Source organism: Triturus cristatus, chromosome 12, assembly GCF_964204655.1.
Source record: "Triturus cristatus chromosome 12, aTriCri1.1, whole genome shotgun sequence".
Classification (NCBI taxonomy): Eukaryota; Metazoa; Chordata; class Amphibia; order Caudata; family Salamandridae; genus Triturus; species Triturus cristatus.
In genome coordinates this window covers 864,049,572-864,072,749 of record NC_140595.1, presented here as the reverse complement: position 1 = coordinate 864,072,749, position 23,178 = coordinate 864,049,572, and the positions used below count along the sequence as shown (strand labels likewise).

General features: G+C 40.5%; 1 protein-coding gene across 3 annotated transcripts in view; it reads right to left on the bottom strand.

Annotated features, from left to right (window-relative positions):
- Nucleotides 1–23,178, bottom strand: part of LOC146783136 (hydroperoxide isomerase ALOXE3-like) — a 284,932-nt gene that overhangs the window by 129,076 nt on the left and 132,678 nt on the right. The window lies entirely within an intron of this gene.

Sequence of the window (23,178 nt, the reverse complement as noted above, 5' to 3'; positions counted from 1 at the left end):
TGTTAGGTTATATTGGAAATTAGAGTAGTATGAATATACAATCAGCCAAGTGGTTCAATGTTTCAGGCTTGATTTAAAAGCAAAAGAAATCAGGGATAAGAAGAACTAGAGCCACCATGGAAAAAGAAAGGATTGGTTCAGTGAGGAGTGCAAAAAATTAAAGGCGCTGATAAGGAAAAGTGAAAGAAGCCTTAAAGAAAGGTGTGATATGATATTGAAAGTTATAATAACTCTGTAAAGATAAAACGCTTATTAGAAGTCAGAAAATAAAGAGGAATGTTGGGGAAACTTGATGGATGCAATAGAAACAAAAATGCAATAAAGTTTTGGAAATTATTACAGGAAGGTTCAGGCAAAACACAGGGATCAATGAATTGTGCGGTGGAAAAAATTGCATGGAAGGGGTATATGGAGGAAATATATGGAAAGAGGGTAGAGTCTTATATCGAATCTAACCTTGACTCTAGCAACTGGACCCAATAACCTCCCTGCCATCATAATAAAGACTTGATTGGAGTGGTGGGCAGAATTTATATTTCGGATGTTCTCTGTCATATTAGACACAGGTCAGATCCCTGATAGCTGGAGAGGCGCTATAATCAGATCCATCCATAAGAGAGGAGACATAACGGCCCCCGAAAATTATACCTTTTAGATGTGGTAGAAAAAGTATTTGCAAAAATTATTTTGAGAATATTGAGGGAATGGGTCAGTTCAAAACTAATTATGGTCTCAGAACATGGGGTGTTTAAGGAGTATCACTCCACAATTGATCACTGTTTTTCCCTCTGGTCCATTGCATGGGAATCAGTTTCAGCAGAGAGGCAGTTTGCTCTGCTGTTTTGTAGATTTCCATGTTGCATTCAATCTGGTAGACCGGAACTGCTTATGGGAAACCTTGATAAAATGTGATATCCCAAAGGGAAAATTGGTCTTAATCCAGGAGTTACATAGGCATAATTGGGCCCAGGTCATTATGGATACTGAGGGGACGTTGACACAGAACATAGCAATTATTCATGGAGTAAGACAGGGGTGCGCTTTGGCCCCACTACTCTTTTCCATATTTGTAGCTGATCCGCCATCTGCCTTGGTGGTTGCTAGAGGTGCTAGTCCCAGAATGAATGGCAAACATATTACATGCCTTCTGTATGCAGACAATCTTGTAGTTGTAGATCAAACTGAGATGGGCTGCAGAGAAAACTGAATGCATTAAGGGAATACTGTAGCTATAAAAAACTAACTGTAAGTATGGATAAACCCAAGGTGTTGTTCTTCGTTAAAAACGTATTAAAGTTTTGTTGGCATTTGGGACCCACAAAATTGGAAATAGTTATTGAACATAAGTATCTAGGAGTCTGGTTTGAGAGGTACCTTAATTAGCATACCCATATGGAGGCCCTGAAGGCAAAGACCCTTACCTTGCAGAGAGGCTTGAAAACTTAATTGGGTCTATGGTGAGATGTCACATAGACCTGTTTTAACAGCTTTTGTGGCCATGACACCCCCGTGAATACAATATGGAGCTGAATTGCTATGTATCAGTTGTAAAAGCAGGTGGGATTCTGAGGAAGAGAAATGTCTGAAGACCTTAAGTCCCTACCAGGTTCCTCCATGATTCAGGCTATAGGAATGGAGACAGGAATGACATTGTGGAATACACTGGCCCAAGTGGCACTAATAAGATTCTGGCAACATTTGGGCTCAGGGGAGGAACAGAAAATCTCCCAATGGTTAACAATGAGATTCAGCAAAGTGAATTGAAATGGGCCAAAGGTGACAGAAACAATTTGAAGACTGTATATAGGGATATGAAAGTGAGGTTATGCTCACAGGATTTAAAAGTAGAGGCCTAAAAGTGTGAGCTGAGGGCATTAGGTAAGGATCTGTCTCAGGAATATGACTGGCAGTACTTGAGGGGGAAACGTCACTGCAATTTATGTTAAATTCCTGTCAGAATGATGCCTGGTTTCCGTATCTGGATATATTACCAAATAGTGGGCTTCAGTGTGATATGCTAAGAATATGGATTGGAGTTAATCCCTGTTATACAAATGACAAGACAAAAATGGAAATGTTTCAACTCGGAGGGAATTGTAAATATGAGTTGAGTAACAAATGGGATATTTTGCACATCTTAGTGACTGCTTAACAGTGTTGCCCTTGCGGGAATTGATTTTATGTCCATTAATTTTTAAATATGGGATTAGGAATTGAGCGCAAGCCTTTGAACCTCTTACTGACATGCGTTATATGGATATTGCAATTGCTATTGGAAAGTTTATTGCCGCAGTTAAAAAGGCCCTGCATGGGTAAGCAAGATTAGTTTTGTTTTCAGGTATTTTATACCAAGGAGCTGTAATGGAGCAATTAAGTGGTGTAAACATAACTGGGTATTTTTAAGATGTTCTGGCTTTATCTGGATTTTAGCAGATGATTTTTTTAAAATTATGTAAATATGAAAATGTATATTACAATGTGATTATATGTGTAACTGTGTTGTTTAAAGGCCGTTGGTATAAATAAACATTTCTGCGATTGATTGACTTAGAACCTTCCGACCAAAATGTTCAGCTAACTGCACATGCTGGGGAAGCACGTGTTGGGAAGCATTCGCTGGGGTAGCACGTGATGGGTATGCATGTTCATGTCAACACAAGGAAGAAAGGGGAGGGATGTGGTAAGAACTATCGGAATAAGGATAGCGGGCCTGAGCGGTGAAGCCAGACCACCAGGGGACCGCAGCTGAGGTGCCCTGAGGAATCCAGGACACACAGGCGTCAATACGGAGAATTTGGGGGGGCAGTGGAACATATATGCACCCCGCCCCCTAGTCCTAGCTTGATGCAGGAAAACCTGTGCCCTGTATTGGCCTGGCGTCTTTTTGCATACCAGAAGGAGGGTGTGGTCTCCCCGGAATCCTTAAAGTCCGACACTGTGGGGGCTGTGACATCTCACAAGGGAGGAAGGCTTCACCCTGAAGCAGGAAGGAAGGACTGGCAGGTCAAGGCAGATGCTAGAAGCGGTATGTGCGTGCTACCATGATATAAATACATTGGCACACTGGGGCTTTTAAGTAATGATAAGCAATAACATTTTATATTGACAAATATATCATATTTATCACACTGTTGTTTCTGCATCACAAAATGTAAGGTCGCAATACACATAGTCTTTTTTTGGGTTGTATGTTAAAAAGTTACAACTTAATTTTCTGGTGCATTTACTCTCTTTGCAGCTAGATTTCGGAAAACTCTATTTGGACTACAAACTGTAGATGGAATGCTGACATATTTTTCTCTGGAACAAAACATTTTTGGATATAAATGCACCGTCTCATTAGATGTAGAATAAACACTGGCGCTGATTTGCTAAGGACTTTGAGAAAATGGGGAAAGCTACTTTTTGTGAAGGGATTTCTTAAAGTTCATAGAAATTAAGATTCCATCATCCTTACAGATATTAAAGGAAGGAACAAACCTGTGGTATCTTGCGGGCTCTGGGTATTCCTTTGACCAGTGACGCCACTTATGGAATGCTGTGAGACATCCTGGTCAAAGGATTCCAAGAGCGATAGTTGGATGAGGCATGTAAATAAAAAAAAACTGTAAGTTAATACGTACTGTCATATTTAATGAAACCCAATACTATAATTTTGATTATGATTTTGAAAGGACCTTAGGGGTGCAGGCAGTACTGAAAACGCCTCAACCCGCTCTGCAGGTCTCGGTGTTGGAGCTTGGGAATGGTTGCAGTGCGACTAACTGCCAATGTATATCTGGCAGAGGTCGCGGCCTTCATGGCAGTTTCTGGTGAAGTTTGATAGCCCAACTGCTGCTCAGCCTGCAGAAGGTAAGAGAAATTAATCCTATTGATGGTTGGAACATTTTGAGGCTGGTGGAGTTTGTGTGTGGTGAGTTTATGAACCAGCGGCGTGTGCATGCTGGCAGACTGTGGTACTGTGAGCGAGGGAGCTTATATCTCATTTCGAATCTTCCTTCAGGTGTGAATTTCGTTGTTTTGGATGCAGTGTTTTTAGGTCTCGCTGAGCCAAAGGCTCGAAGAGACATTTTATATGTGGGATTTTCAAAGTGCTACCCACAGTTTTGGCTGGCCTAAACCTTGAGTGCACGATCACATGCACGTGCACAGCTGCTCCCACTCCCCCCTCCCTTCTCTATAGCTTTGGCTCCTTTGAGCACTTCAAAGGGTCCGCTCCCCCGCCCCCAAGCGCTCGCGCCCACGCTCCGCCTGGCTTGTCTTGTTTTTCATTTTTTTTTTTACTTTAAACGCGTGCGGCCAATGCTTGTTTAATGCTTGTTTCGGAAGCTGTGCGTGATTCTGCACTGTGCCAGCCACTCAACGTCCTTGTGCAAGTGGAAGTGTATGCCCCGGGTCATCGTGGCTGGCCCCGCACGGTACCATCATGGCAATTGTGACACAGAGTAAGTGTCAAATCATTGTGCTAATCTCCTTGGCTTTTCTAATAAAATTCACTTTTGCAGCGCCTCGCCCTGTAGTTTCAGCTAGCGCTCTAGTACATTCATTGCAGTCTGTAAAATTTGAGCTCAGCCCCTTAAAGCCGAAGCGGAGGATCGATTTCCGCGACCCATCCCCCGCAGAGTCTGAGTGACAGACTCTCGCCGTGCATTTTAACTGAACTAATAGCGCGGCTGCAGTGCAGTGCTGCAAGTGTCACAGGCCGAGGTCTGTACTGGTGTTTAAGGGTGTCTGTTTGATGGTGTTTGCTGCCGTAGCTTTAGGTCTGCAGTAGGAGTGACACTTCGGTTGCTTTGGGGATTACACCTCTGCATACACTGGAGCCCGGCCCGCCAGGCCTTTAGAGCTAAATTTTTGGGTACAGTAAACAAATGTTTATGGACTAGGCAGAATAACACAAATCTGCATTCAGATGTGCGCCTTTTTTGGTGACCATAAAGCCACGAGCAGCAGCGCTGGCACATGCTTGAATGTGTCAGCATGTTTAATCAACAACCGTGAATGAAGAGTAGTGACAGGTTTTGCGGTTCTCTGCCGCGGGTTGTAGTGGAGTCAAGTCAGACTTCAGGCGTTGGGCATGGTCGACAAGATTGAAAGGACATCCCTCTGTTAGCAGGATATGGAGCAGGGGCGAGGCGTAGGCTGGGCAGAGTTTGATCTCTTTCATTGCGATATTACTGTGATTGGGCCCAGAGTTATTCACAAATGTCAGTCCTAAGTACGTTGCCCCACGGAGCACTCTGGTTGGTATTAGAACCGGTGATTTTTAGGCTACAGCCCTGGGGTCCAAAGTTGCACAAACATCGCTTCCATAGGGTTATTACCCCACTGAGCAGTCTGTATGGATGGTATTAAAACCTGTGACTTGCAGGCCCTACGGCCTTGCATCCTAGAGTTGCACACAAATTCCTGTCGTAAGTACTCCACTTGAACACTCTGGCAATATTAGAATGTGTAATTCTCAAAGATGTACAAATCTATAGTCAATATATAACCTCCGGTGAACTATCTGTCCAGCCTTGAATATTTTCATCAAACTTACGTGTGGTATCCCACTCACATTTTAACCTGCAACATTGATTTATACTATTTTTCCACTTGCTATGTTTATTCGTTTCCCTTTCCTCTCTTTTATACGTAGATACCTTATGGCTGCAATCTCTAATTTCATGTCTCTTTATTGTACGTAATTTTTATCTCCTTTTGCTCTTATCATTTTGCCATTATTTTCTGATCTGTTCCCTTTGTTTTTCCTTCACCATCATCTTGTTCCATCTCTCAACCTTGGTTTATTTATCTTTAAATGTCCTTTAATTCATACTGTTTTGCCCTTTCTCTTTTTATTTGCTGCCTTTTTAAAACTCGGGCGATTCCTACACTAATTCATATACTTTATTTTATTTTTCTGTCATTCATTGCTGCACTCATTCTTTCATTTCCCGTTGTCCCTTTCCATTGTATTTCTTCCTGTCTCTACTTTCTGCTCCTTTGGAACTTGACGTGCCAGTGATTTTTCACTGCTGTTAGTGGTGTACTGAGCAGCAGTTCTTGAATTGTAGAGAACACAAACATGGACAGGAGTGCCACAAAAGAAGGTTGGGATGTCACAGCATACACATTGCTTGGTCAGTGCAAGTGACCCATAGTGACATCTCTATCCACACTCTTGAGATTTCAGGTTTGCTCTTCAAACTCAGTAGAGACACCCAAGAGACCATAGTTGGGGTCAGAATTCTGCAACTGTGGGGCACCATTTCACAAGCTTTTTTAATTCAATAAACCAGCAATTTGGCATTAATTTATCACCACGAGTCCGTCCTCGAGGTGATGTCATGAACCCAATTAAAGAAAGGTCGTGTGTGCGAGCGTGAACAGGATCTACACAGATGCGATGTTGTTCTAACACACGTGGGGCACTTAATTACAGAATATGCAGAAAAAGTGTGCTTTGTGGTGGGGACCGTATTTTTTCGGCCATAGCTAGCAGATTTTTTTGCAAGTGTCGCCATTCCGTGGGCAGTCCTTCGTTTCAAACGTTCATGAACCAGAACAAGCATTGGCATAGCCAATAGGTCTCACTTTTGGGACCTTATAATTATTTAGTTATGCAGCACAATATCCTTGGTGCAACAACAACTGTTGCATGGCAAAGGCGAGACCTATTGGCTATGCCAATGCTTGTTGTTTCTGGAGTGTTGCCACAATCTAGGGTGTGGCGTGTGTATTGAAAGAAGAGCTTGGCTGCTCTCTTCTCACTACAGTGATAATTGCTTCATGCTTTCCGGTCACTTTTCTGCTAAAGAGGAGTAGTTTGTGGCAAGGGCTTAGCGGCATCTACTGACTGTTTCTTGCAAAGCAGTTTTGAGTTATTTTTTCCTGGATTATTTGACAGTGATTGCCACGCTTCGGACTGTGTCCATTTTTCAACAGCGATTATCATGCTTTTTGTGTAAAAAAGATAGTGATAGTTGAAATTTATGACAAGTTAAGCTTGGTATATCATAGAAATTGTACATTAAGGGTATTTTAAATGAAAAGTAGTGAATTTCTGAGTAAACCAGGCATTTAGAGGCACTAATACTGATTGTAGGTTGTTTTTGGGTTTCAAAGTTATTTTGGAGGCAGTGATGGAAAATGTAACACCCTCCACCCCCATTTTTCATGAGTAATCCAGGGGAAACCCCACTTAGGTGTGCGAAATGAAACAAGGTTTTGAAAATTTTGCTAAAGTATGTGTTTCACTTATAAGAATAGAAAACAAAGTTGCTTTGTTATTACATTGCCTTGGGGCAGAAGGTCAGGAAAATTAGAAAACTTACCTGATTTGTAGAGGGATGCACAAAGGGGTCTTAATTCATATGAGCTCTGCATGAAAAAATGTGATCTACATTTTGGGCCTAGGGTATCTACTATTCTAGAGTGGTATCATTTTGGCACATGGAGGCAAGAGGAAAATGAAACTGTGGAAGAATATATCACTGAATTGCAAAAATTGGCTGCTATCTGCAAATTTGGGACTTCACCTGAAAAAAGGATTGGGGTCAGTTTTTACTGAGTTAAAATTATGACGAAATCTGTTAAGAGTTATGGCTTAAAGATAGCTTATAGCACGGGGAGGGTGGCAGCGCTATAGACCTGCTTACACTATCATTATAATAAGATTTCCCCTTTTGTTCTATATGGAATTGTAACTATGCTAATTTGTTTGAGCCTATGCATTTTGCTGCTAGTATTGGCTTGTGTACTGCATTATAGAGCACGTTAGTTAAAATAAACATTTTAAACTATACTTCGACTCTATTTACTCATGTTGTGGACAAGTACGAGAGGTTGAACGAAAGAGTGTTCTTGTTCCCACGTATCCTGAGAGGAACCGAGTAGCATGTTCTAGGATGTCTAATCATTGGTAGCTTCGCTGTAGCATGGAGAACAAATGAGACACTATAGCTATTCGGATAGGGGATCTGGGTACCAAGGTGGGTATTTTGGTACACCACAACACACTGAGGTCCTGGTTTCCTGCGCATAGTTCTGTATATGTGCAGAATCCCTGCAACAGTCCAACATTAAATGGCAGTCAAAACAAGTGTAACAGGAAAGGACACTTTGCTAAATGTTGTAGAAGTGAAAGTGTAGAAAAAATGGTTCAGGAAGTACAACAGGTACAGGTGAAGTGTTTATATTGCAAATTAATTGGAAATCAGGAAGCAATCCTGAATGGTAGGTCAACATTTGAGGAAAAAAATGTTTTTAATGGTATTTGATTCATGTTCTAAGTTGACTATTATTTCGAAGAAGGTTTATCAGGCCCTCTCTCAGAGAAATTAAGTGTTGAAAAAAATGGATGAAAATCCAGGTGGTTATTGACAGACGTTAATTGAGATTTCGGGTTATTTACTAGCCACTATATCTCTGCCTACTAAAAGTATAATGGAAAACGTTTATGTGGCAAAACAAGGAGATGAACATTTTAGCTGGATTCACCAGATAGAGGTGGGAGTATTCTTAGATCCTAATGCAGTTCCACAGGCACAGATAAAACAGGTGGAGAAGTCCCAAATGGATTTTGTAGAAACATTTCCTAAAGTGTTTAATTAAAATTTAGGATGTCTTAAGAACTATGTACATCGTATTATATTGAAAAAAGAAGCTAAGCCACTAACCGCGAAGCTCCGTAGAATATCACCATATGTAAAACAAGAGGTGCAGAAAGAATTGGACGAGCTGTGTGGGTCTGGTGTAATTACTCCAGTAGAAACTACAGAGAGGTTATCTCCAATTGTAGTGGCTAAGAAGAGTAATGGAGATATTAGATTAAGTATTGATCCCTAAACAAGGAGGTTGTGGTAGACAAGTTCCCTTTACTAAATATCATGGAGATGGTATCATCATTAGAAGGGGCAAATTTGTTCACGACATTAGACTTAGTCCCGGCTTACCATCAGGTCAAATTACATGAAGACACTCAAGAATATACTGCGTTCATCACTCCAATGGAAACATTCACATTTAGAGAATGTTGTTTGGTTTGGTAACAGCAGCATCGGTGTTCCAAAGGGTCATGTTTAAGCTCCTTAGGCATGTTCTGAGAACACTTTTTTATGAGGATGATAAATTCTTTTATGGTTCGAAACAAACTGAGCATGATGACAGAGTGAAAACAGTATTGAACATTTTAAAGAACAATGGGTTACCTCTAAGAAAAAACATTTTGATTCAGTAAAGAAGAGATTAAATTTTGGGTCATCATGTAAATAAGCAAGGGGTATTTCCTAGGAAATAGCTAGTGGATACAGTTGCAGGATTGGAAAGGCCAGAGGACAAAGAAGAAGTTTTGTCATTTCTTGGAATGACTGAGTATTATGCACGATTCATTAAGAAGTTGGCTGAAAAAACTCAATGCATAAGAAAGTTAACAAGAAATAAAAGTGAGTATATTTGGACTGAAGAGTGCGAGAGGGAGTTTATAATGATCAAAGAAAAATTGAGAGAGGCCCTAGTTGGAGAGCATTTGTACCAGGTAAAACATGTAGTATAACCACTGTTGCAAGTCAAAAGGGTTTAGGAGGAGTGTGGAGTCAAGAAGTCGATGGAGAGGAAAGAACAATCACTTTGCATCCAGATGATTGAAAGGAGCAGAAGTAAATGAAAGTGTGATTGAAAAAGAAGCTTTAGCTGTCAATAGGGCAAAAGAGAAATTCAGATTTTATCTGTGGGGGAATCAGTTCACTGTAAAAAATGATCACAAGCCGTTGGTGGAGATCTATAATAACAAAGGAAATGACATTAACACAATAAGTATAATCAAATTTCTTAATAATGTGTTTGTGAGTAAAGGTTTTGCAAGATTCAATTCTGACCGATAATGGCATACAGTTGTATTCACATCAGATGCAGGGATTATTTAGAAGTTTGGGGATCACTCACAAGAGGTGCTCATTATATCATCCTGAGACGAACAGTGTCATAGAAAGGTTCAACCTTACAATTAAATAATCTTCGCAGTTGTCCAGGTCAGCTTGTTTAAGTTTGAAAACAGAACTGTGTGATAGGGTACTGGCTTATCGCTTATCACCACATCAGTCTATAGGAATGACACAGTTTGAGCTTTTTAGAAGTAGGATTCCTAATAGTCAATTGGTGCATCCTCAGATGAGTTGGAGGAAATGATGTGTGTGATAAAACTTGGAAGGCAGTGTGCCAGGAAAATGGAGAGGAAAGGAAAAAGAGTTATGATAAAAGAAAGAGAGTATGTGAAACTAAGGTGGAGATTCGTGATTTGGTACAAAATTCAAACAACAACAGGAGGAATGCAATTTCCAAGGTTCTCAGCATCGCTAAAAGGGACCAAGCTGTCAATAAAATATAGTTTAAACTCAGGATGAACGAATTTGGAATTTGAAATTTGATTGAGCTGCTCCTTTATCTGGTTAAAGAGAGATGCTATGTAAGGTGGCCAATGATGAGAATACATCCTATCAGGAAAAGAAGAGGAATGAAGTAGAAGAAAATCATTTTAAAAGGTCATGTTGGGTTCACAATGCACCTAAATATTTGAAAGATTTTGTGTAAAGGTTCTGTAATACCATCTGTTTCTAGTCTGATAAGATGAGAAAATAAGAAAATGATATCCAATTGATGAATTTTATTTTACTTTTTCCCATATGTTTTGTTTTAGGACTTTTAACGTATAGTATATATGTATTTCTTTTTGTAAAAATTATTGTAGATTTTAGAAGTTAGTATAAAAATTATTTGTGTTATGCGTTTAAAGGGAAGATGTGTGGTATCTTGCATGGTCTGGGTATTCCTTTGACCAGTGAGGCTACTTATGGAATGTTGTGAGATGTCCTTGTCAAAGGATTCCAAGAGTATCTGTTTAAGCTGTGAGGGTGTTGGATGAGGTGTTTATATATATATATATATATATATCTGTGGAAGTTAATGCATGTTGTCATATTTAAAGAAGCCCAATACTACCAAACCCATGGCAGAACATCTGCTTCGATGTGGCCATCTCATTCTCCTGAGTTTCTGAGGTTTACTGTGGGCTAGGTGTGAAGTCATGTTGAGTTTTGTTAAGAATCTCACTGTGGATTCTATGTAGAATGGTTCGATGTTAAGAAGTGGTCAGTTACAGTTGGTGCTTAAGATGGCTGAGGTGAATAAACTGAACCTACCTGCGATTTGGTGTACAACCTTTTCTTCTTAAGTGCAAGACACCACATTCTTTTGGGGACGAGCGTGGTCACCTCGACATCCAGCGGGATTGTAGCAAAGCTGTACTTCAAGCTGATAATTGCAGTTATTTTAAAGTTCATGACGCATCGTCTCCCTCCTCCTGTGACAGATCGGCGAAGCGTAGAGAAGGTGAAACAGCGGTTTGTGTTCGTCAGCTCACCATTGATTATGGATGATTTATGAGGAGGTGAGCGGAAAGTGTTTGCGGTGGAACGCATTTGCGTTTCATTGATGTATTCGTTGAAGGCCTGAAATTCACTGCGCAATGTGTGCTGGAACGCATACGCATTTCCAAAGACCAAATACTGACGAAGCGTAAACGTGTACTGTCACGGATTTTTGGCTATTTTAAAGTGTTGGGAAGCTTAATGGAAAAGAAGTGAAGTCTCGAAATGCGTTATCACGCATGAGTGACATCTTTGATTGGGAGGATCATCGTCAGAATATGTTATTGTGAGGAGTTTGTTTTTCTTTGGATTTCAAGTTATTTATGCAAAATTTGGCAATATCCAGCGTATGACTTATCGAGAGGAGACTATAGTTTGGAGTTTTACCGAAATATGATGCACAGACAGTGAGTGTGCCAACTTTATGTCATACATTTCAGCAGTGATTGGCACACCTTTTACTCTCAGTGTAAATTCAACTGTGCTGGTCATAAGTGGAGAACAGCAGTAAATGACACATCCATAGGTTTATGTGGGTAGTTTATATAAAGTTGGGAGATATTTCTTTGCTGGGCTATGTCATCTCCCACTGTTCTTTTTTTTTTTATTTTTTTTTTTTATTAGTGTTCCACAAACCAACATTTACAATGTATCACTGACATAGAACAGTGCAAATCACATATATCTCATTTCTGTGATATCAACTTATACAAAACTTATATAAATTAAACATCAAAATAATCTTTTAAAGGACGCCAAATTGTAAGACCTAAATTTCTTTTGCGAGATTTTTTTAACAAATATATACTAGTTTCAGTATTATACAAAGTAAAAAGCTTAGATCGCCATATATCAAAACTCGGGGCTTGTGGTTGCAACCAGGCAGTAGCTATGGATAAGCGGATTGTGGCGGCGATAATAAAAAGAAAAAAACGAAACTCAAATAGAGGGTGCCCCTCAATGATTTCATCCCCAATACCCAGTAGAATTAGCTTTGGTGAAAATACTACAGATTTCCTGAGAACATAGCCGAGAAAGTTTGAAATTTGATTAAAAAAAGATGTTAAAGATGAACATGCATAAAAGACATGCAATAAATCGGCCTCTCTTGCTTTACAACGGAAGCATTCACCGGAGTTAGAATATAAAGATGAATTACCCCATTTCATCATCACAGCCGGAGTGTGATATAAATTAAAAATTAAAAATAGTCTTATATAATTGTGTTTTTAATGATGCAGAAAAAAAAATCATATGGGCCATTTTAATAGATTCTTGAATATTGATAGAGGCAGATGTTAACTTGCCTGACCATTTCTGATTAGTTTTATCAATATCATCTATACGATAAGCTAATAAGTGTTTGTAGATAGTTCCAATAGAAGGTTGTAATCTAATAGCATCAATAACATCATTTGAAGACAATGGCATGGTGTGTTTATATAAGAAATCCCGAATCTGTAAGTATTTAAAGAAATGATTGTTATCTAAATCAAATTGTAATCTAAGTGTATCAAAAGAAAGAAGGGAACCATCAACAGAGACGAAGTCGCCGAGACATGTAATACCTTTAGAGTGCCAGCATCGTGCAACTACATCTCCAAAAATTGACGGCAATAAGTGTGGAGCCCTGAATGGGGTATATATTGTGAATTTAGGCATATTACACATTTTCCTGAGACTTTTCCAAGTGTTAAAGGCAGATATAATAGTTTTAAACCGTGTGTGTTTGTAATAGCTACTGTCAAAATTAGAAATCAGACAACTTTTTGCAGATGGACCAAAAGTAATATGGTAAATCGATGGATTTTCTGCCATGTTAGGTATTGCCTCTCCGGTCAGGAGGATACGCATTCTTAAAAGTAAACATGACATCTGGTAGAGAGCGAAGTCTGGTACCCCCCAACCCCCACGAACAGGAGGGAGTGTCATGAAGCGTGAAGCTCTGCGTATTTTTCCAGGAGCCCATAAATATTTTTCACAAATTGACTGTAATTGGCGAATTTTGGGCCTGGGGACTAATAAAGGGACAGCACGAAAAAAATAAAGTACTCTGGGTAATATAATCATTTTGAGTAAATTGGCTCTGCCGACCAAAGTGAGATATAAAATCTGCCAAGATTCCAATGCCTGCTTCGTTTTATCCAATATATCAATCCAATTGGTATTGATGAGTTCCTCCAAATTAGGCCTAATCTTAATGCCTAAATAGACCACTTCCTCCATAATCCTGTTGTCAAGTACAAGAGTTTGATCTGTACACAAACACTGTGTTTTGGAATTGTTAAGTTTATAACCAGAATATTTCCCAAAAGATTCTGCTAACAATTCAATGGATGGTAAAGCCGAGTTCAAATCAGATGTGACAACGGCGATGTCATCGGCATACGCCAGAACCTTATACTTCACCTCATTAGCAATAAAAGGAGGAATCTGTAGGCTAAGCTCGAGCATTTTAACAAAGGGATTGATATAAAAAGCAAAAAGAATTGGAGAACAAGGACAGCCTTGCCGCGTCCCTCTTCTAATCTGAACCTCCTCAGATTTAAGGCCCATAGCGCAAATCCTAGCAGTTGGGGACTGATAAAATATCTGGAGTGCCAGAAGAAATTTAGTGCTAAATCCCAGACAAGTCATAACCTCCCACAAAAATTTCCAAGAAACGCGGTCAAAGGCCTTCTCTGCGTCGAGCAGGGCAAGACCCAGAAGTCTGGACTCAGCCTGCGCGGCGTCGAGAAGAGCGATGACCCTATTGACATGATCTACCGTCCCACGCCCCGGCACAAAACCATGTTGTTGTAATGAGACCAGTCGTGCAACGTGAGGAGCCATGCGATTTGCCAATAGTTTCGCATAGAGTTTACCATCACAATTGAGGAGCGATATCAGGCGGTACGACCCGGGTTGATCGGGGGATTTCCCCTTCTTCGGGAATATGGCAATATGCGCAGCAGCCCATGATTCGGGAGGAGTACCCAACCTGGCTGCCTGAAAAGTATCCAACAAATCAGATCGAAGTTCTTTAAAAAAAGTCTTATAAATCTCTGATGGGAGAGAATCGGGACCCGCAGCTTTACCAGAGGGCAAATTAAACACTGCACGTTCCATTTCCTCATCAGAGAATGGAAGATCCAATTTTTCAGCAGCAGCGGGATCAAGTCTGTCCCATTCTAGAATAGGGAGCCCAAGGTCAGGTGGGATATCATCATCACTCGGCTGACTATAGAGTTCAGAGTAGAATTGATGAAAAACTTTCATGATAGTCGCGGGATCTTGAACTAATACCTGTTGGTCATTATAGATAGCTTTGATGTTAGATATTTGCTTTTTCGCCCGAACCCTCTGAGCTAAACATCTCCCGACTGTTTCACCGTATTCATACATTTGTTTTCGGTAAAGCTGATATTTAAGCGCAATCTCTTGGGCCCAAATAAGATTGATCTCCGCCTTACGACGAGCTAATTCATCAAGGCTATCTTTGGGGTCTATTGCAGCCTGTAGATTAGTTATAAGCTCCAATTCCGCATCCCGTAGATGAGTATATAACTGCATCAAATTTTGTTTCCGAGTTTTTTGCAGATGGAGCGCAAAACTAAGGACCTCGCCTCTGAAGCAAGCCTTAAAGGAATCCCAGACAACAGCAGGTTCTGCAGATCCGCGATTAAGCTGAAAGAAATCTGGGATCCACTTTTTCATATGTGACACAAATGAAGTGTCAAACAGGAGCTTCCTATCAAAGGTGAAGATTTTATCAAGTTGTGTAGTAAGAACATTAGAAAAGGAAATAGTTACAGGGGCATGGTCGGATAACAATCTAGGATAAATGCGAATTTGACAATGGGAAGCCCAAGCAGCGGGGATAAGAAAATAATCCAATCGGAAAAACTTGGTATGTGGGGAGGAAAAGAAAGTATACCCGGGTGTCTGAGGATGTAAAAAATTCCATCCATCTACCAAACCATGGTCATCCATCAAATTCTTTAGTGCCTGAAAAACCTTAGGTTTACGACCCCTATATGGAGAAGAAAAAGGGCCTGCCCAGTCACTATCTAAATGGATGTTAAGATCCCCGCAACAAAGAAGTGGAGAAGGCCATAGAGCGAGCTCACCATTTAGAAAATTCAAAATTTGGATCGTCATCATTGGAACCGTATATTGTACAGAGAGTAAACCGCTTGTTACCAATTAAACACTCAATAATAGCCCATCTGCCCTGTATGTCTGCTGAAATACGCTCAGTTTTAATTATAGAAGGGCGAGCCAAAATAGCCATTCCCCGTGTTGTGTCAGATTGTTTAGAGGCCACTAACAAGGCATACCCCAAATCATCTAACTTCTGTCGTACCGACCACGAAATATGTGTTTCCTGGATACATACAATGTCAGGATTAATAAGTTTCAACTCACTTTGCATCTTCCTACGTTTTTCATATCGGTTAAGACCACACACATTATACGTGGCGATTGTTAGATTCAAACTAGCCATAAGGTTGAGAACCTAAAAGTCCTTTAATAAAGCCGATCAAAAGTAACTCAAGTAACAAAACATAAAAATAAGAAAGATGGTTGCGGAACATATTTTTTCCCCCATTTCTCCCTTCACCCTCAACCCAGTCACCCCCCCCACCCAGTATACCACCCACCCCAATCTCAGACCTCCCCCCTCCCAGCCTACCCACCCAATAATGAGGCATTAGGACCGTGGTCCTGATGATGGAGAGTTAGGATGGACTCACCCACGGTGCCCCCAAACACTAAAGTGGAGTCAGACGTAACTACATAACTACGTAATGGAAATATCAAACTAAATCTAATCACTATGCTATCTTCAGCCCAGAGGAGCTAGTTGTTGCAGAAATTCCTCTGCGGCAATTTCAGACAGAAAAAATTTATTTCGGCCCTGCGCCACCACCCTTAATTTAGCAGGGTTCATTAAAAACGCCTGTGCCCCCTTTGCATGAAACATAGGAATTAATTGGCGGAGGCGCCATCGACGGGAGACTGTTTCATGGGAGAAATTGGGTCTAACAAAAAAGTGGACCCCCTTAGCCAGGCGTTTACGATTGGGGCGGGCAAGGTCGAAAACAGCATCTCTTGCTAGGAAATTATTGACAGAAATCAAAATGGCACGGGGGTATTTGGGATCTAAGCCTGCCTGGGTAGTTTGCTGTTTTTGACGAAAAGGAAATCGATGAGCTCTCTGAATCTGTGTCCCCCAGTCCCAATGGGAGAGCTCCGGGAAAGCCTCAGTGAACAATTGAATTATAAATTGTCTCGCATCATCATGCTCCACCCCCTCGGGAACACCCAGCACACGTAGATTGTTCCGGCGCATTTGGTTTTCAAGCTCAGATAATTTCCAAGTGACATCATCCTTTTGTTTTTTGAGAGCAGTCACCATATCTGTCTGTGTGGATAATGCATCTTCCAGAGCGGAGATGCGATTCTCGGTCTCATTAACTCTAATACCAATCTCAGCAGTAGACTTATTAATGCGTCTAATGGCATTTTGCAGTTTGCGGCAGGCATTTTGGGTTCTGGCATTCTCAAGCCGAGTCTCCGCTCTGTGTGAGATCATTGTATCATAAATCATTTCTAATGTTATTGGTTTAGAGGAGTCCGATGCTTTCAATAAAATTGAACTTACAGGATCTTCTCCTTGACTGTTGGGGGCAGGGTTCACTGCAGAAAAAGAGTAATCCCATGCGAGATTCTCCCCCAGTTCCTCCTCCAAAGTATCTGGATTGTTCTCTGATGAAATTTCACCGGTATTCCCCCCGACCTTGCTTTTATTGTTTCTGCGAACAGTTCCGGGAGTCTTATGCGTGGATTGAACCGCATCTTCATCTCCCATTGCAGACTCCGCCCAATCCCTATTAATCCCTTCTTCATCTGAAGTGATGGATCCATCTGATAATGAAAAAAAGTTCTCAAATAAATCATTATCTGCATTATGAGCGGTCTGGGCCATGCTTAACCCATCTTCAACAGTCGATATTTGTGAAGCTTCACTGAATTCGGAAGAAAGGACTACAGGACCCAGAATGCAACCTGATAGACCATCCACCACCACATTTTCAGTCTCATCCCCAGCATCTGATACTTTTCTGACACAGCTACCATGAACGACATCTGTAGTAGCCAGCCGGCTCGACGCTTCCGTGGGGGGGGGGATGGTATCTGCACTCTGCTGAACCCCATTATCGACGGCTTTATCCAGGGGTTGTGTCACCAGCTTCGTTGATCTTTTTGAAAACAACGGAGCCATATTTCCGCCACTGGATGACGAAGTGTCAGGCGGAGAGCGCCTGGGAGCCGAGGTCCCCACCCGGGGAGATGGACCTGGGTCAGAGATTGCATTCAATCCTGCGCCCACCGGTGCTCGTCTGCCCGAGATGTTAGCTCCGCGGGGCTTCAGATTCGGCTTCGGATTCTTAGCCGGGACTTTGGACGCTGCTTTCGGAGGCATTACTGCGACGCTCCCGGAGGTACTGCAGTGTGTGAATCCGGGGAATCCGGTAGAGAACAGTCGCGGTATATCGGAAGAGGACGCCAGAGCCCACCACGAAGCCAGGTAGGTGTAAGCGTCACAGTGAGTATTTTCATTGCCGAAGTGAGCCACAGCAGAGCTACTGGCGTTATTCACACGTTATTCATACATCCTCTTAGGCTACATTAGATTACATTATCCAGATGCTTCTCGGGGCATAGTCCAAAGGGGGATCACCGCGAGTAGTACAGCCCAACTCACTCGGCTAACGGGTCAGCCGCCATCTCCCACTGTTCATTTGATAGGTGTTCATTACAAGGTATTAGTGTAGGTTTATTTTGTATTTTCTCATTTGTTTTCTTTCTACACTTTTTGTTTATCTGATTGTAATTTTTGACACAAATAGGTGAATATGCAGAATGTTACACAACTGCCCTTTTTCTTGACAAGTCCAGAAGAACCAACTATTAAGTGGCAAAAGTGGAAGAAGATATTTGTGAACTATGCAACGGTTTGTGGGACAAATGTAAGTGCTGAGAGAAAACATTCTCTACTTCTTCACTGTCTTGGAGGGGAAGGTCAGGAAGTTCTGGAGCATTTTCCAGAGCTTAGCGCTGCTGATCAGAGAACACTGAATGAGTAGAAGATTTGCATGTTTCAATATGATCAACACTATGTCCCTCGTTCAAGTACTATTATGGAAAGATATCATTTTGGATTACAGGAACAGAAGTAGGATGAGTCTGTGGAAGAGTTTGTCAAAGGGTTAAGAAAGCTTGCTGCCTCCTGTAAGTTCGGAGGTGCGGTAGAAGAAAGAATTAGGGATTAGTTTGTTTTAAAATGTGCTCATGATACGATTAGAGAGGGGTTGTCGTTGAAAGATGAGCCTCCCTTGGACGAGGTTTTGGCAATTGCAAAAAGAGTGGAACACATGATGAAATGTTTTGACGAGTTAAGTTCAGTGAAAAACAAGTCTAATGCTTTGAGCAGTAATGTTTAAGAAGTTGTATGTCAAGTTGAAAGCAAAACGTCTGTGGAAGGTGAAAGAGACAAATCTTCTCGTTTTGCTGAAGGTTTCTCTTCATTAGACAACAAGTCTGTATCTTTTAGATGCGGGAGAACAGGTCACAGAGCTAATACCACGTTCTGTCCAGCACTACATTTTAGTTGCAATGCATGTGGGTGGAATGGTCATTTTGCAATTGATATGGATGAGGCGAGTCTGGAGGATAATGTGATAAATGTTTGTGAAATAACATTGGGAGCGGTAGATGAATCAGAGTGGAAAAATGAAATTGGTAATGATCATGAAGTTGAAAATGTCATTGAGTTGATTCAGTTGGGAAAGAACAGGCATCTGTAGAAACCATGGTCTTTAGTTTGTGAATAATTGTCTGTGATCGATGGTGTGCTTGTTAGGGGTACCAAGCTTGTCCCACCTTTGGGCCTGTAGAATAAGCTTCTTAGTCTTGCGCATGTTGGACATCTTGGTATTGTGAAAATGAAGACGTATTTGAGAATGCAATTCTGGTGGCCAGGGATGGATAAGGAGGTTGAGAGGATAGATTGTGATTGCCTGGAGTGTTGTACCAGTGATAAAATATTGAAAACTAAACAGATGCCAATGGTCTTTAGGAAGTTACCTGAACATCCCCGGGATGAAATAGCCATTGTTATTATTGGACCTTCACATGGTGTCAGTGATACTCCTTACTTAATAGTCGTCCTAGATCTGAATTCCAGATTGATTGAAGTGACTTCTGTCAGGGATATATCTTCAGCAAGTGTCATAAAGTTCTTGGAGGAAATATTCAAGAGGGAATGTTTTCCCAATTGCATTCTTTCTGATAGTGGGACACAGTTTTGTTCTTCTGGAGTTCAGTCCTATCTCAAAGATTGTGGGATTAACCATAAAAGAACTTCAGTTTACCATCCAGAAACCAATGGGGTATGGAGAGGGTAAACAAGACTCTCAAGGAGAGCATTCAATTGGCCTGGGAGAATAATTTGAACTGGAAAACTGTCCTGCAAGACAGGATCATAGCTAATCGTATGTCTCCCCACATGACCACAGGAAGATCTCCCTTCGAGTTGTTCAAGGGTAGAGCCTCTAACTCTAAGATGTGTACAGGTTGGATGAATTTGAAAAAGGGGTTACAAAATAATCAGATAGGTGATTGGAGATGAAGGGAGCTTGATATGCAGTTGAAAAGTGTATTTTGATGACAAGAAATGTGTTCAGACCAATGATGGGAATGTGGGTGATCAAGCGAAGATCAAGGCACCTGTTGGTTGCCGTCCTTGGTCAAATACACCAGCATTAGAAATGTTGTCAAGATATTAAAAAATGCTGTGAAGCTAGATGATGGCAGAATTAGGAATAAAAGTCGGGTTGTGGTGGTTAATTCTAATTGTAATCCTACTGTTGGTATTAGTGCTTTTCCACACTCATTTTCCTCAACATCTAATGCTGGTTCCTCTTTTACTTATTCAGATTATTTGCAAATAAAATTTCAGAGAGGAGTCGAAGAGTCCGAAAATTTCCTTTGTACATAAAGGATTATGTTTGTTAATCTTCTTCATGTGTTTTGTTTGTTTTCTCTTATATGTTTCTTAATTATTTTCATTACAGGTTCTCTGTCACTTACTCTTCTTCATGTAAATTTTTTTTTCTTGTTGTAAAGAGGGAAGATGTGTGATGTCATGTTTAGTTCTGTTAGGAATCTCACTGTGGATTCTATGTAGAAAGGTTCTATTTTAAGATTCGGAAGTGGTCAGTTACAGTTGGTGCTTCGGATGGCTGAGGTGACTAAACTGAACCTACCTGCAATTTGGTGTAGGATCTTTTCTTCTTAAGTGCAAGACACCACACGAGGATGCTACTTTCATGGATAGATGGGCTGCCATGATCTCAAATTATGTCAATACCAATGACCCCATCCTTTGAGCGGTCTCTTGCAAGTATCTAGGCCTAGCGGAACAGTATGCTTGTTGCACTGGCACCAAACAGCATCATTTTACAGACATGAACAATCCCAACATCTAAAACAGTGCTAATGCACACACAGGTAGAAAGCTTCATCCACAGGAGATAGCAGGCTGATAAAGTCACACCCCACATCTCTGCAAGTTTAAAATGGAAGAACCATAGAGGATGAAAGAGGAGGAAGACACAGGCTGGCTCAACTCCAAAGCAGCAGTTGTGCTGCATCCGAAAATTACTGAGACGGCCTGCTCTCCAGTCCACTTGTCAGTGATAATGTCATGTAAGAAAAGTCCTCAAAAATATGAGATGAGCTCCGTTGTATGACTAATCAATTACCTTGAAGAAAGTAACAAAGAACAAAAAAGACAGCCTGCTATAGACCTGACCGCTCTATGGTCCAGAGTAGTGTCTGTGGCACACCAACACAATCAAACTAAGATTAATGGAAGAAAATACTTTAGCAAACTTTTTACGGGGAGAGCTCTTAGGGAATGCTCTGGAGAGGTAGAGATATTTGGTTTTCTACATAGGTCATGTGGTGTTTGGTACTGAAATACCTCAGATCGAAAGGACTGCCACAATACTTCGGTAAAATACATGGTGACTTGTACTCTAAATCGTTAATGTCTGAATAAATTAGCCCCCCAGATAATGGTGTTTTCACCTGAAAAGGAAAAATGTATTCCTCTATGTTCTAAACCAGAATGAGACTCCTATAAAAGTGCTGATCAAATGGTTTAATAATATTTACCTGTATGATTATCAGTGCTTCCTGTCTAGATTCTTTCTGGCAGATAACTAATGTGCATGGTGCTACAAAGGCAAGTTGCATCTGTTTGTCTTATAACCTTGCCCACAAAATGGCACTGTGTCCTATTTCACATTTATGGTGTCCTGTGCCTCCTCTATGGTTACTTCTTTACGGTTTAGTCGCTCAGCTACCATGGCTACAGCTGATACCAATTAACAGGCCATTTAATAGAATGGATATATTTTATATCATTGTCACGCTATTCTGAGGCAGATGCAATGGATACGAATAAGGTGATGTAGGCTCATTTCCAAAATGATCGTATTTTTTTAATGGTTTCAAATAATGTATCTGTCAACTTGGTCATCAGTTCATGAATTAAAGTGCATATTTTCATATAAGGTGGGCAGAAGCCTAAGATAAGTGTTCACCATAGAGTGACTATTATTGGTGATAGACCCATTGTGTGTTTGTTGATAAAGTTCTATCTGGTCAGTTGCATGGAACTTAACTAGTGAACTGCAATTCGATAAGCCATCTTTATGAGCCCAATTTGTTTTCAATTTTGATTATTATCATAACATGCTACTCTTATGATCAATTTGTTTAGTATACATATTTAAGTGCCTGGATATTCCAATGTTAAACATTTTTATGTGATTTTCTTTATAGTTAAATTCACAACATAAGACATTTCCAAATTTCATGGACCAAAGACATAACATAATAGTATGTTAAGTTCTAGTGCTTATTCAGAACAAGTTTGTCTAATGCTCCCTCTTTAGTCACTAAATCCACGGGGTCATAATTAGCTCCAAATTATTATTTCTAAATTCGTAAAATCTTCATCTCACATTTGTGAGACTTCATTCTCTTATTCAAAATGTATTTTTATCCCATTTTATTTTTGCTATGTTCTTTGTCTAGATAGACATATCAGATATTGTGTCTCCATTAAGAAATTGCTCAAAATGGCTCTTCCTATCTGTCTTTGAGTATTTTCTTAGTTGAACCAACATATTCTGCTGCAGATGCAAGTATATGTATTTACGCGAAAAGGATGTCATAAAATTAATAAAGCACTTGATGTCATTCATTCTGTGAGGTCTGCAATATACAAGAGAGTTGGTTTTCGGGTTGTGTGATTACAACAATTGCAGTTTGAACATGTGGGAAAGCCCTTCAAATTCATTGAAATTCATGAATGTATTTTTGCTTTGATATGCAATGCTATCCCTTGAATTGAGAATGCTTTTTTGTTTTATCTGTCAGTTGAGGTTTTGCTCCAATGGGGTCCAGTTTCAAAAGGTGCCAATGCTTGATAGGAATTCCAGCTGAATATTTAGTCACAAATCAGACGGAATGCAATGTAGCAGTTTTGGATCTCCTTTTATATCTGTTGATTTATAATACCTCATTATGGTAGATTGGCTGTACTCTAGTAAATTCTCTACTGATGACTTTGTTTAAATACCCCTTTGTGAAGTGAAGAATCTGTCTTTTAAAAATCACACATCTGTAATTGATTCAAATAATTTTGACC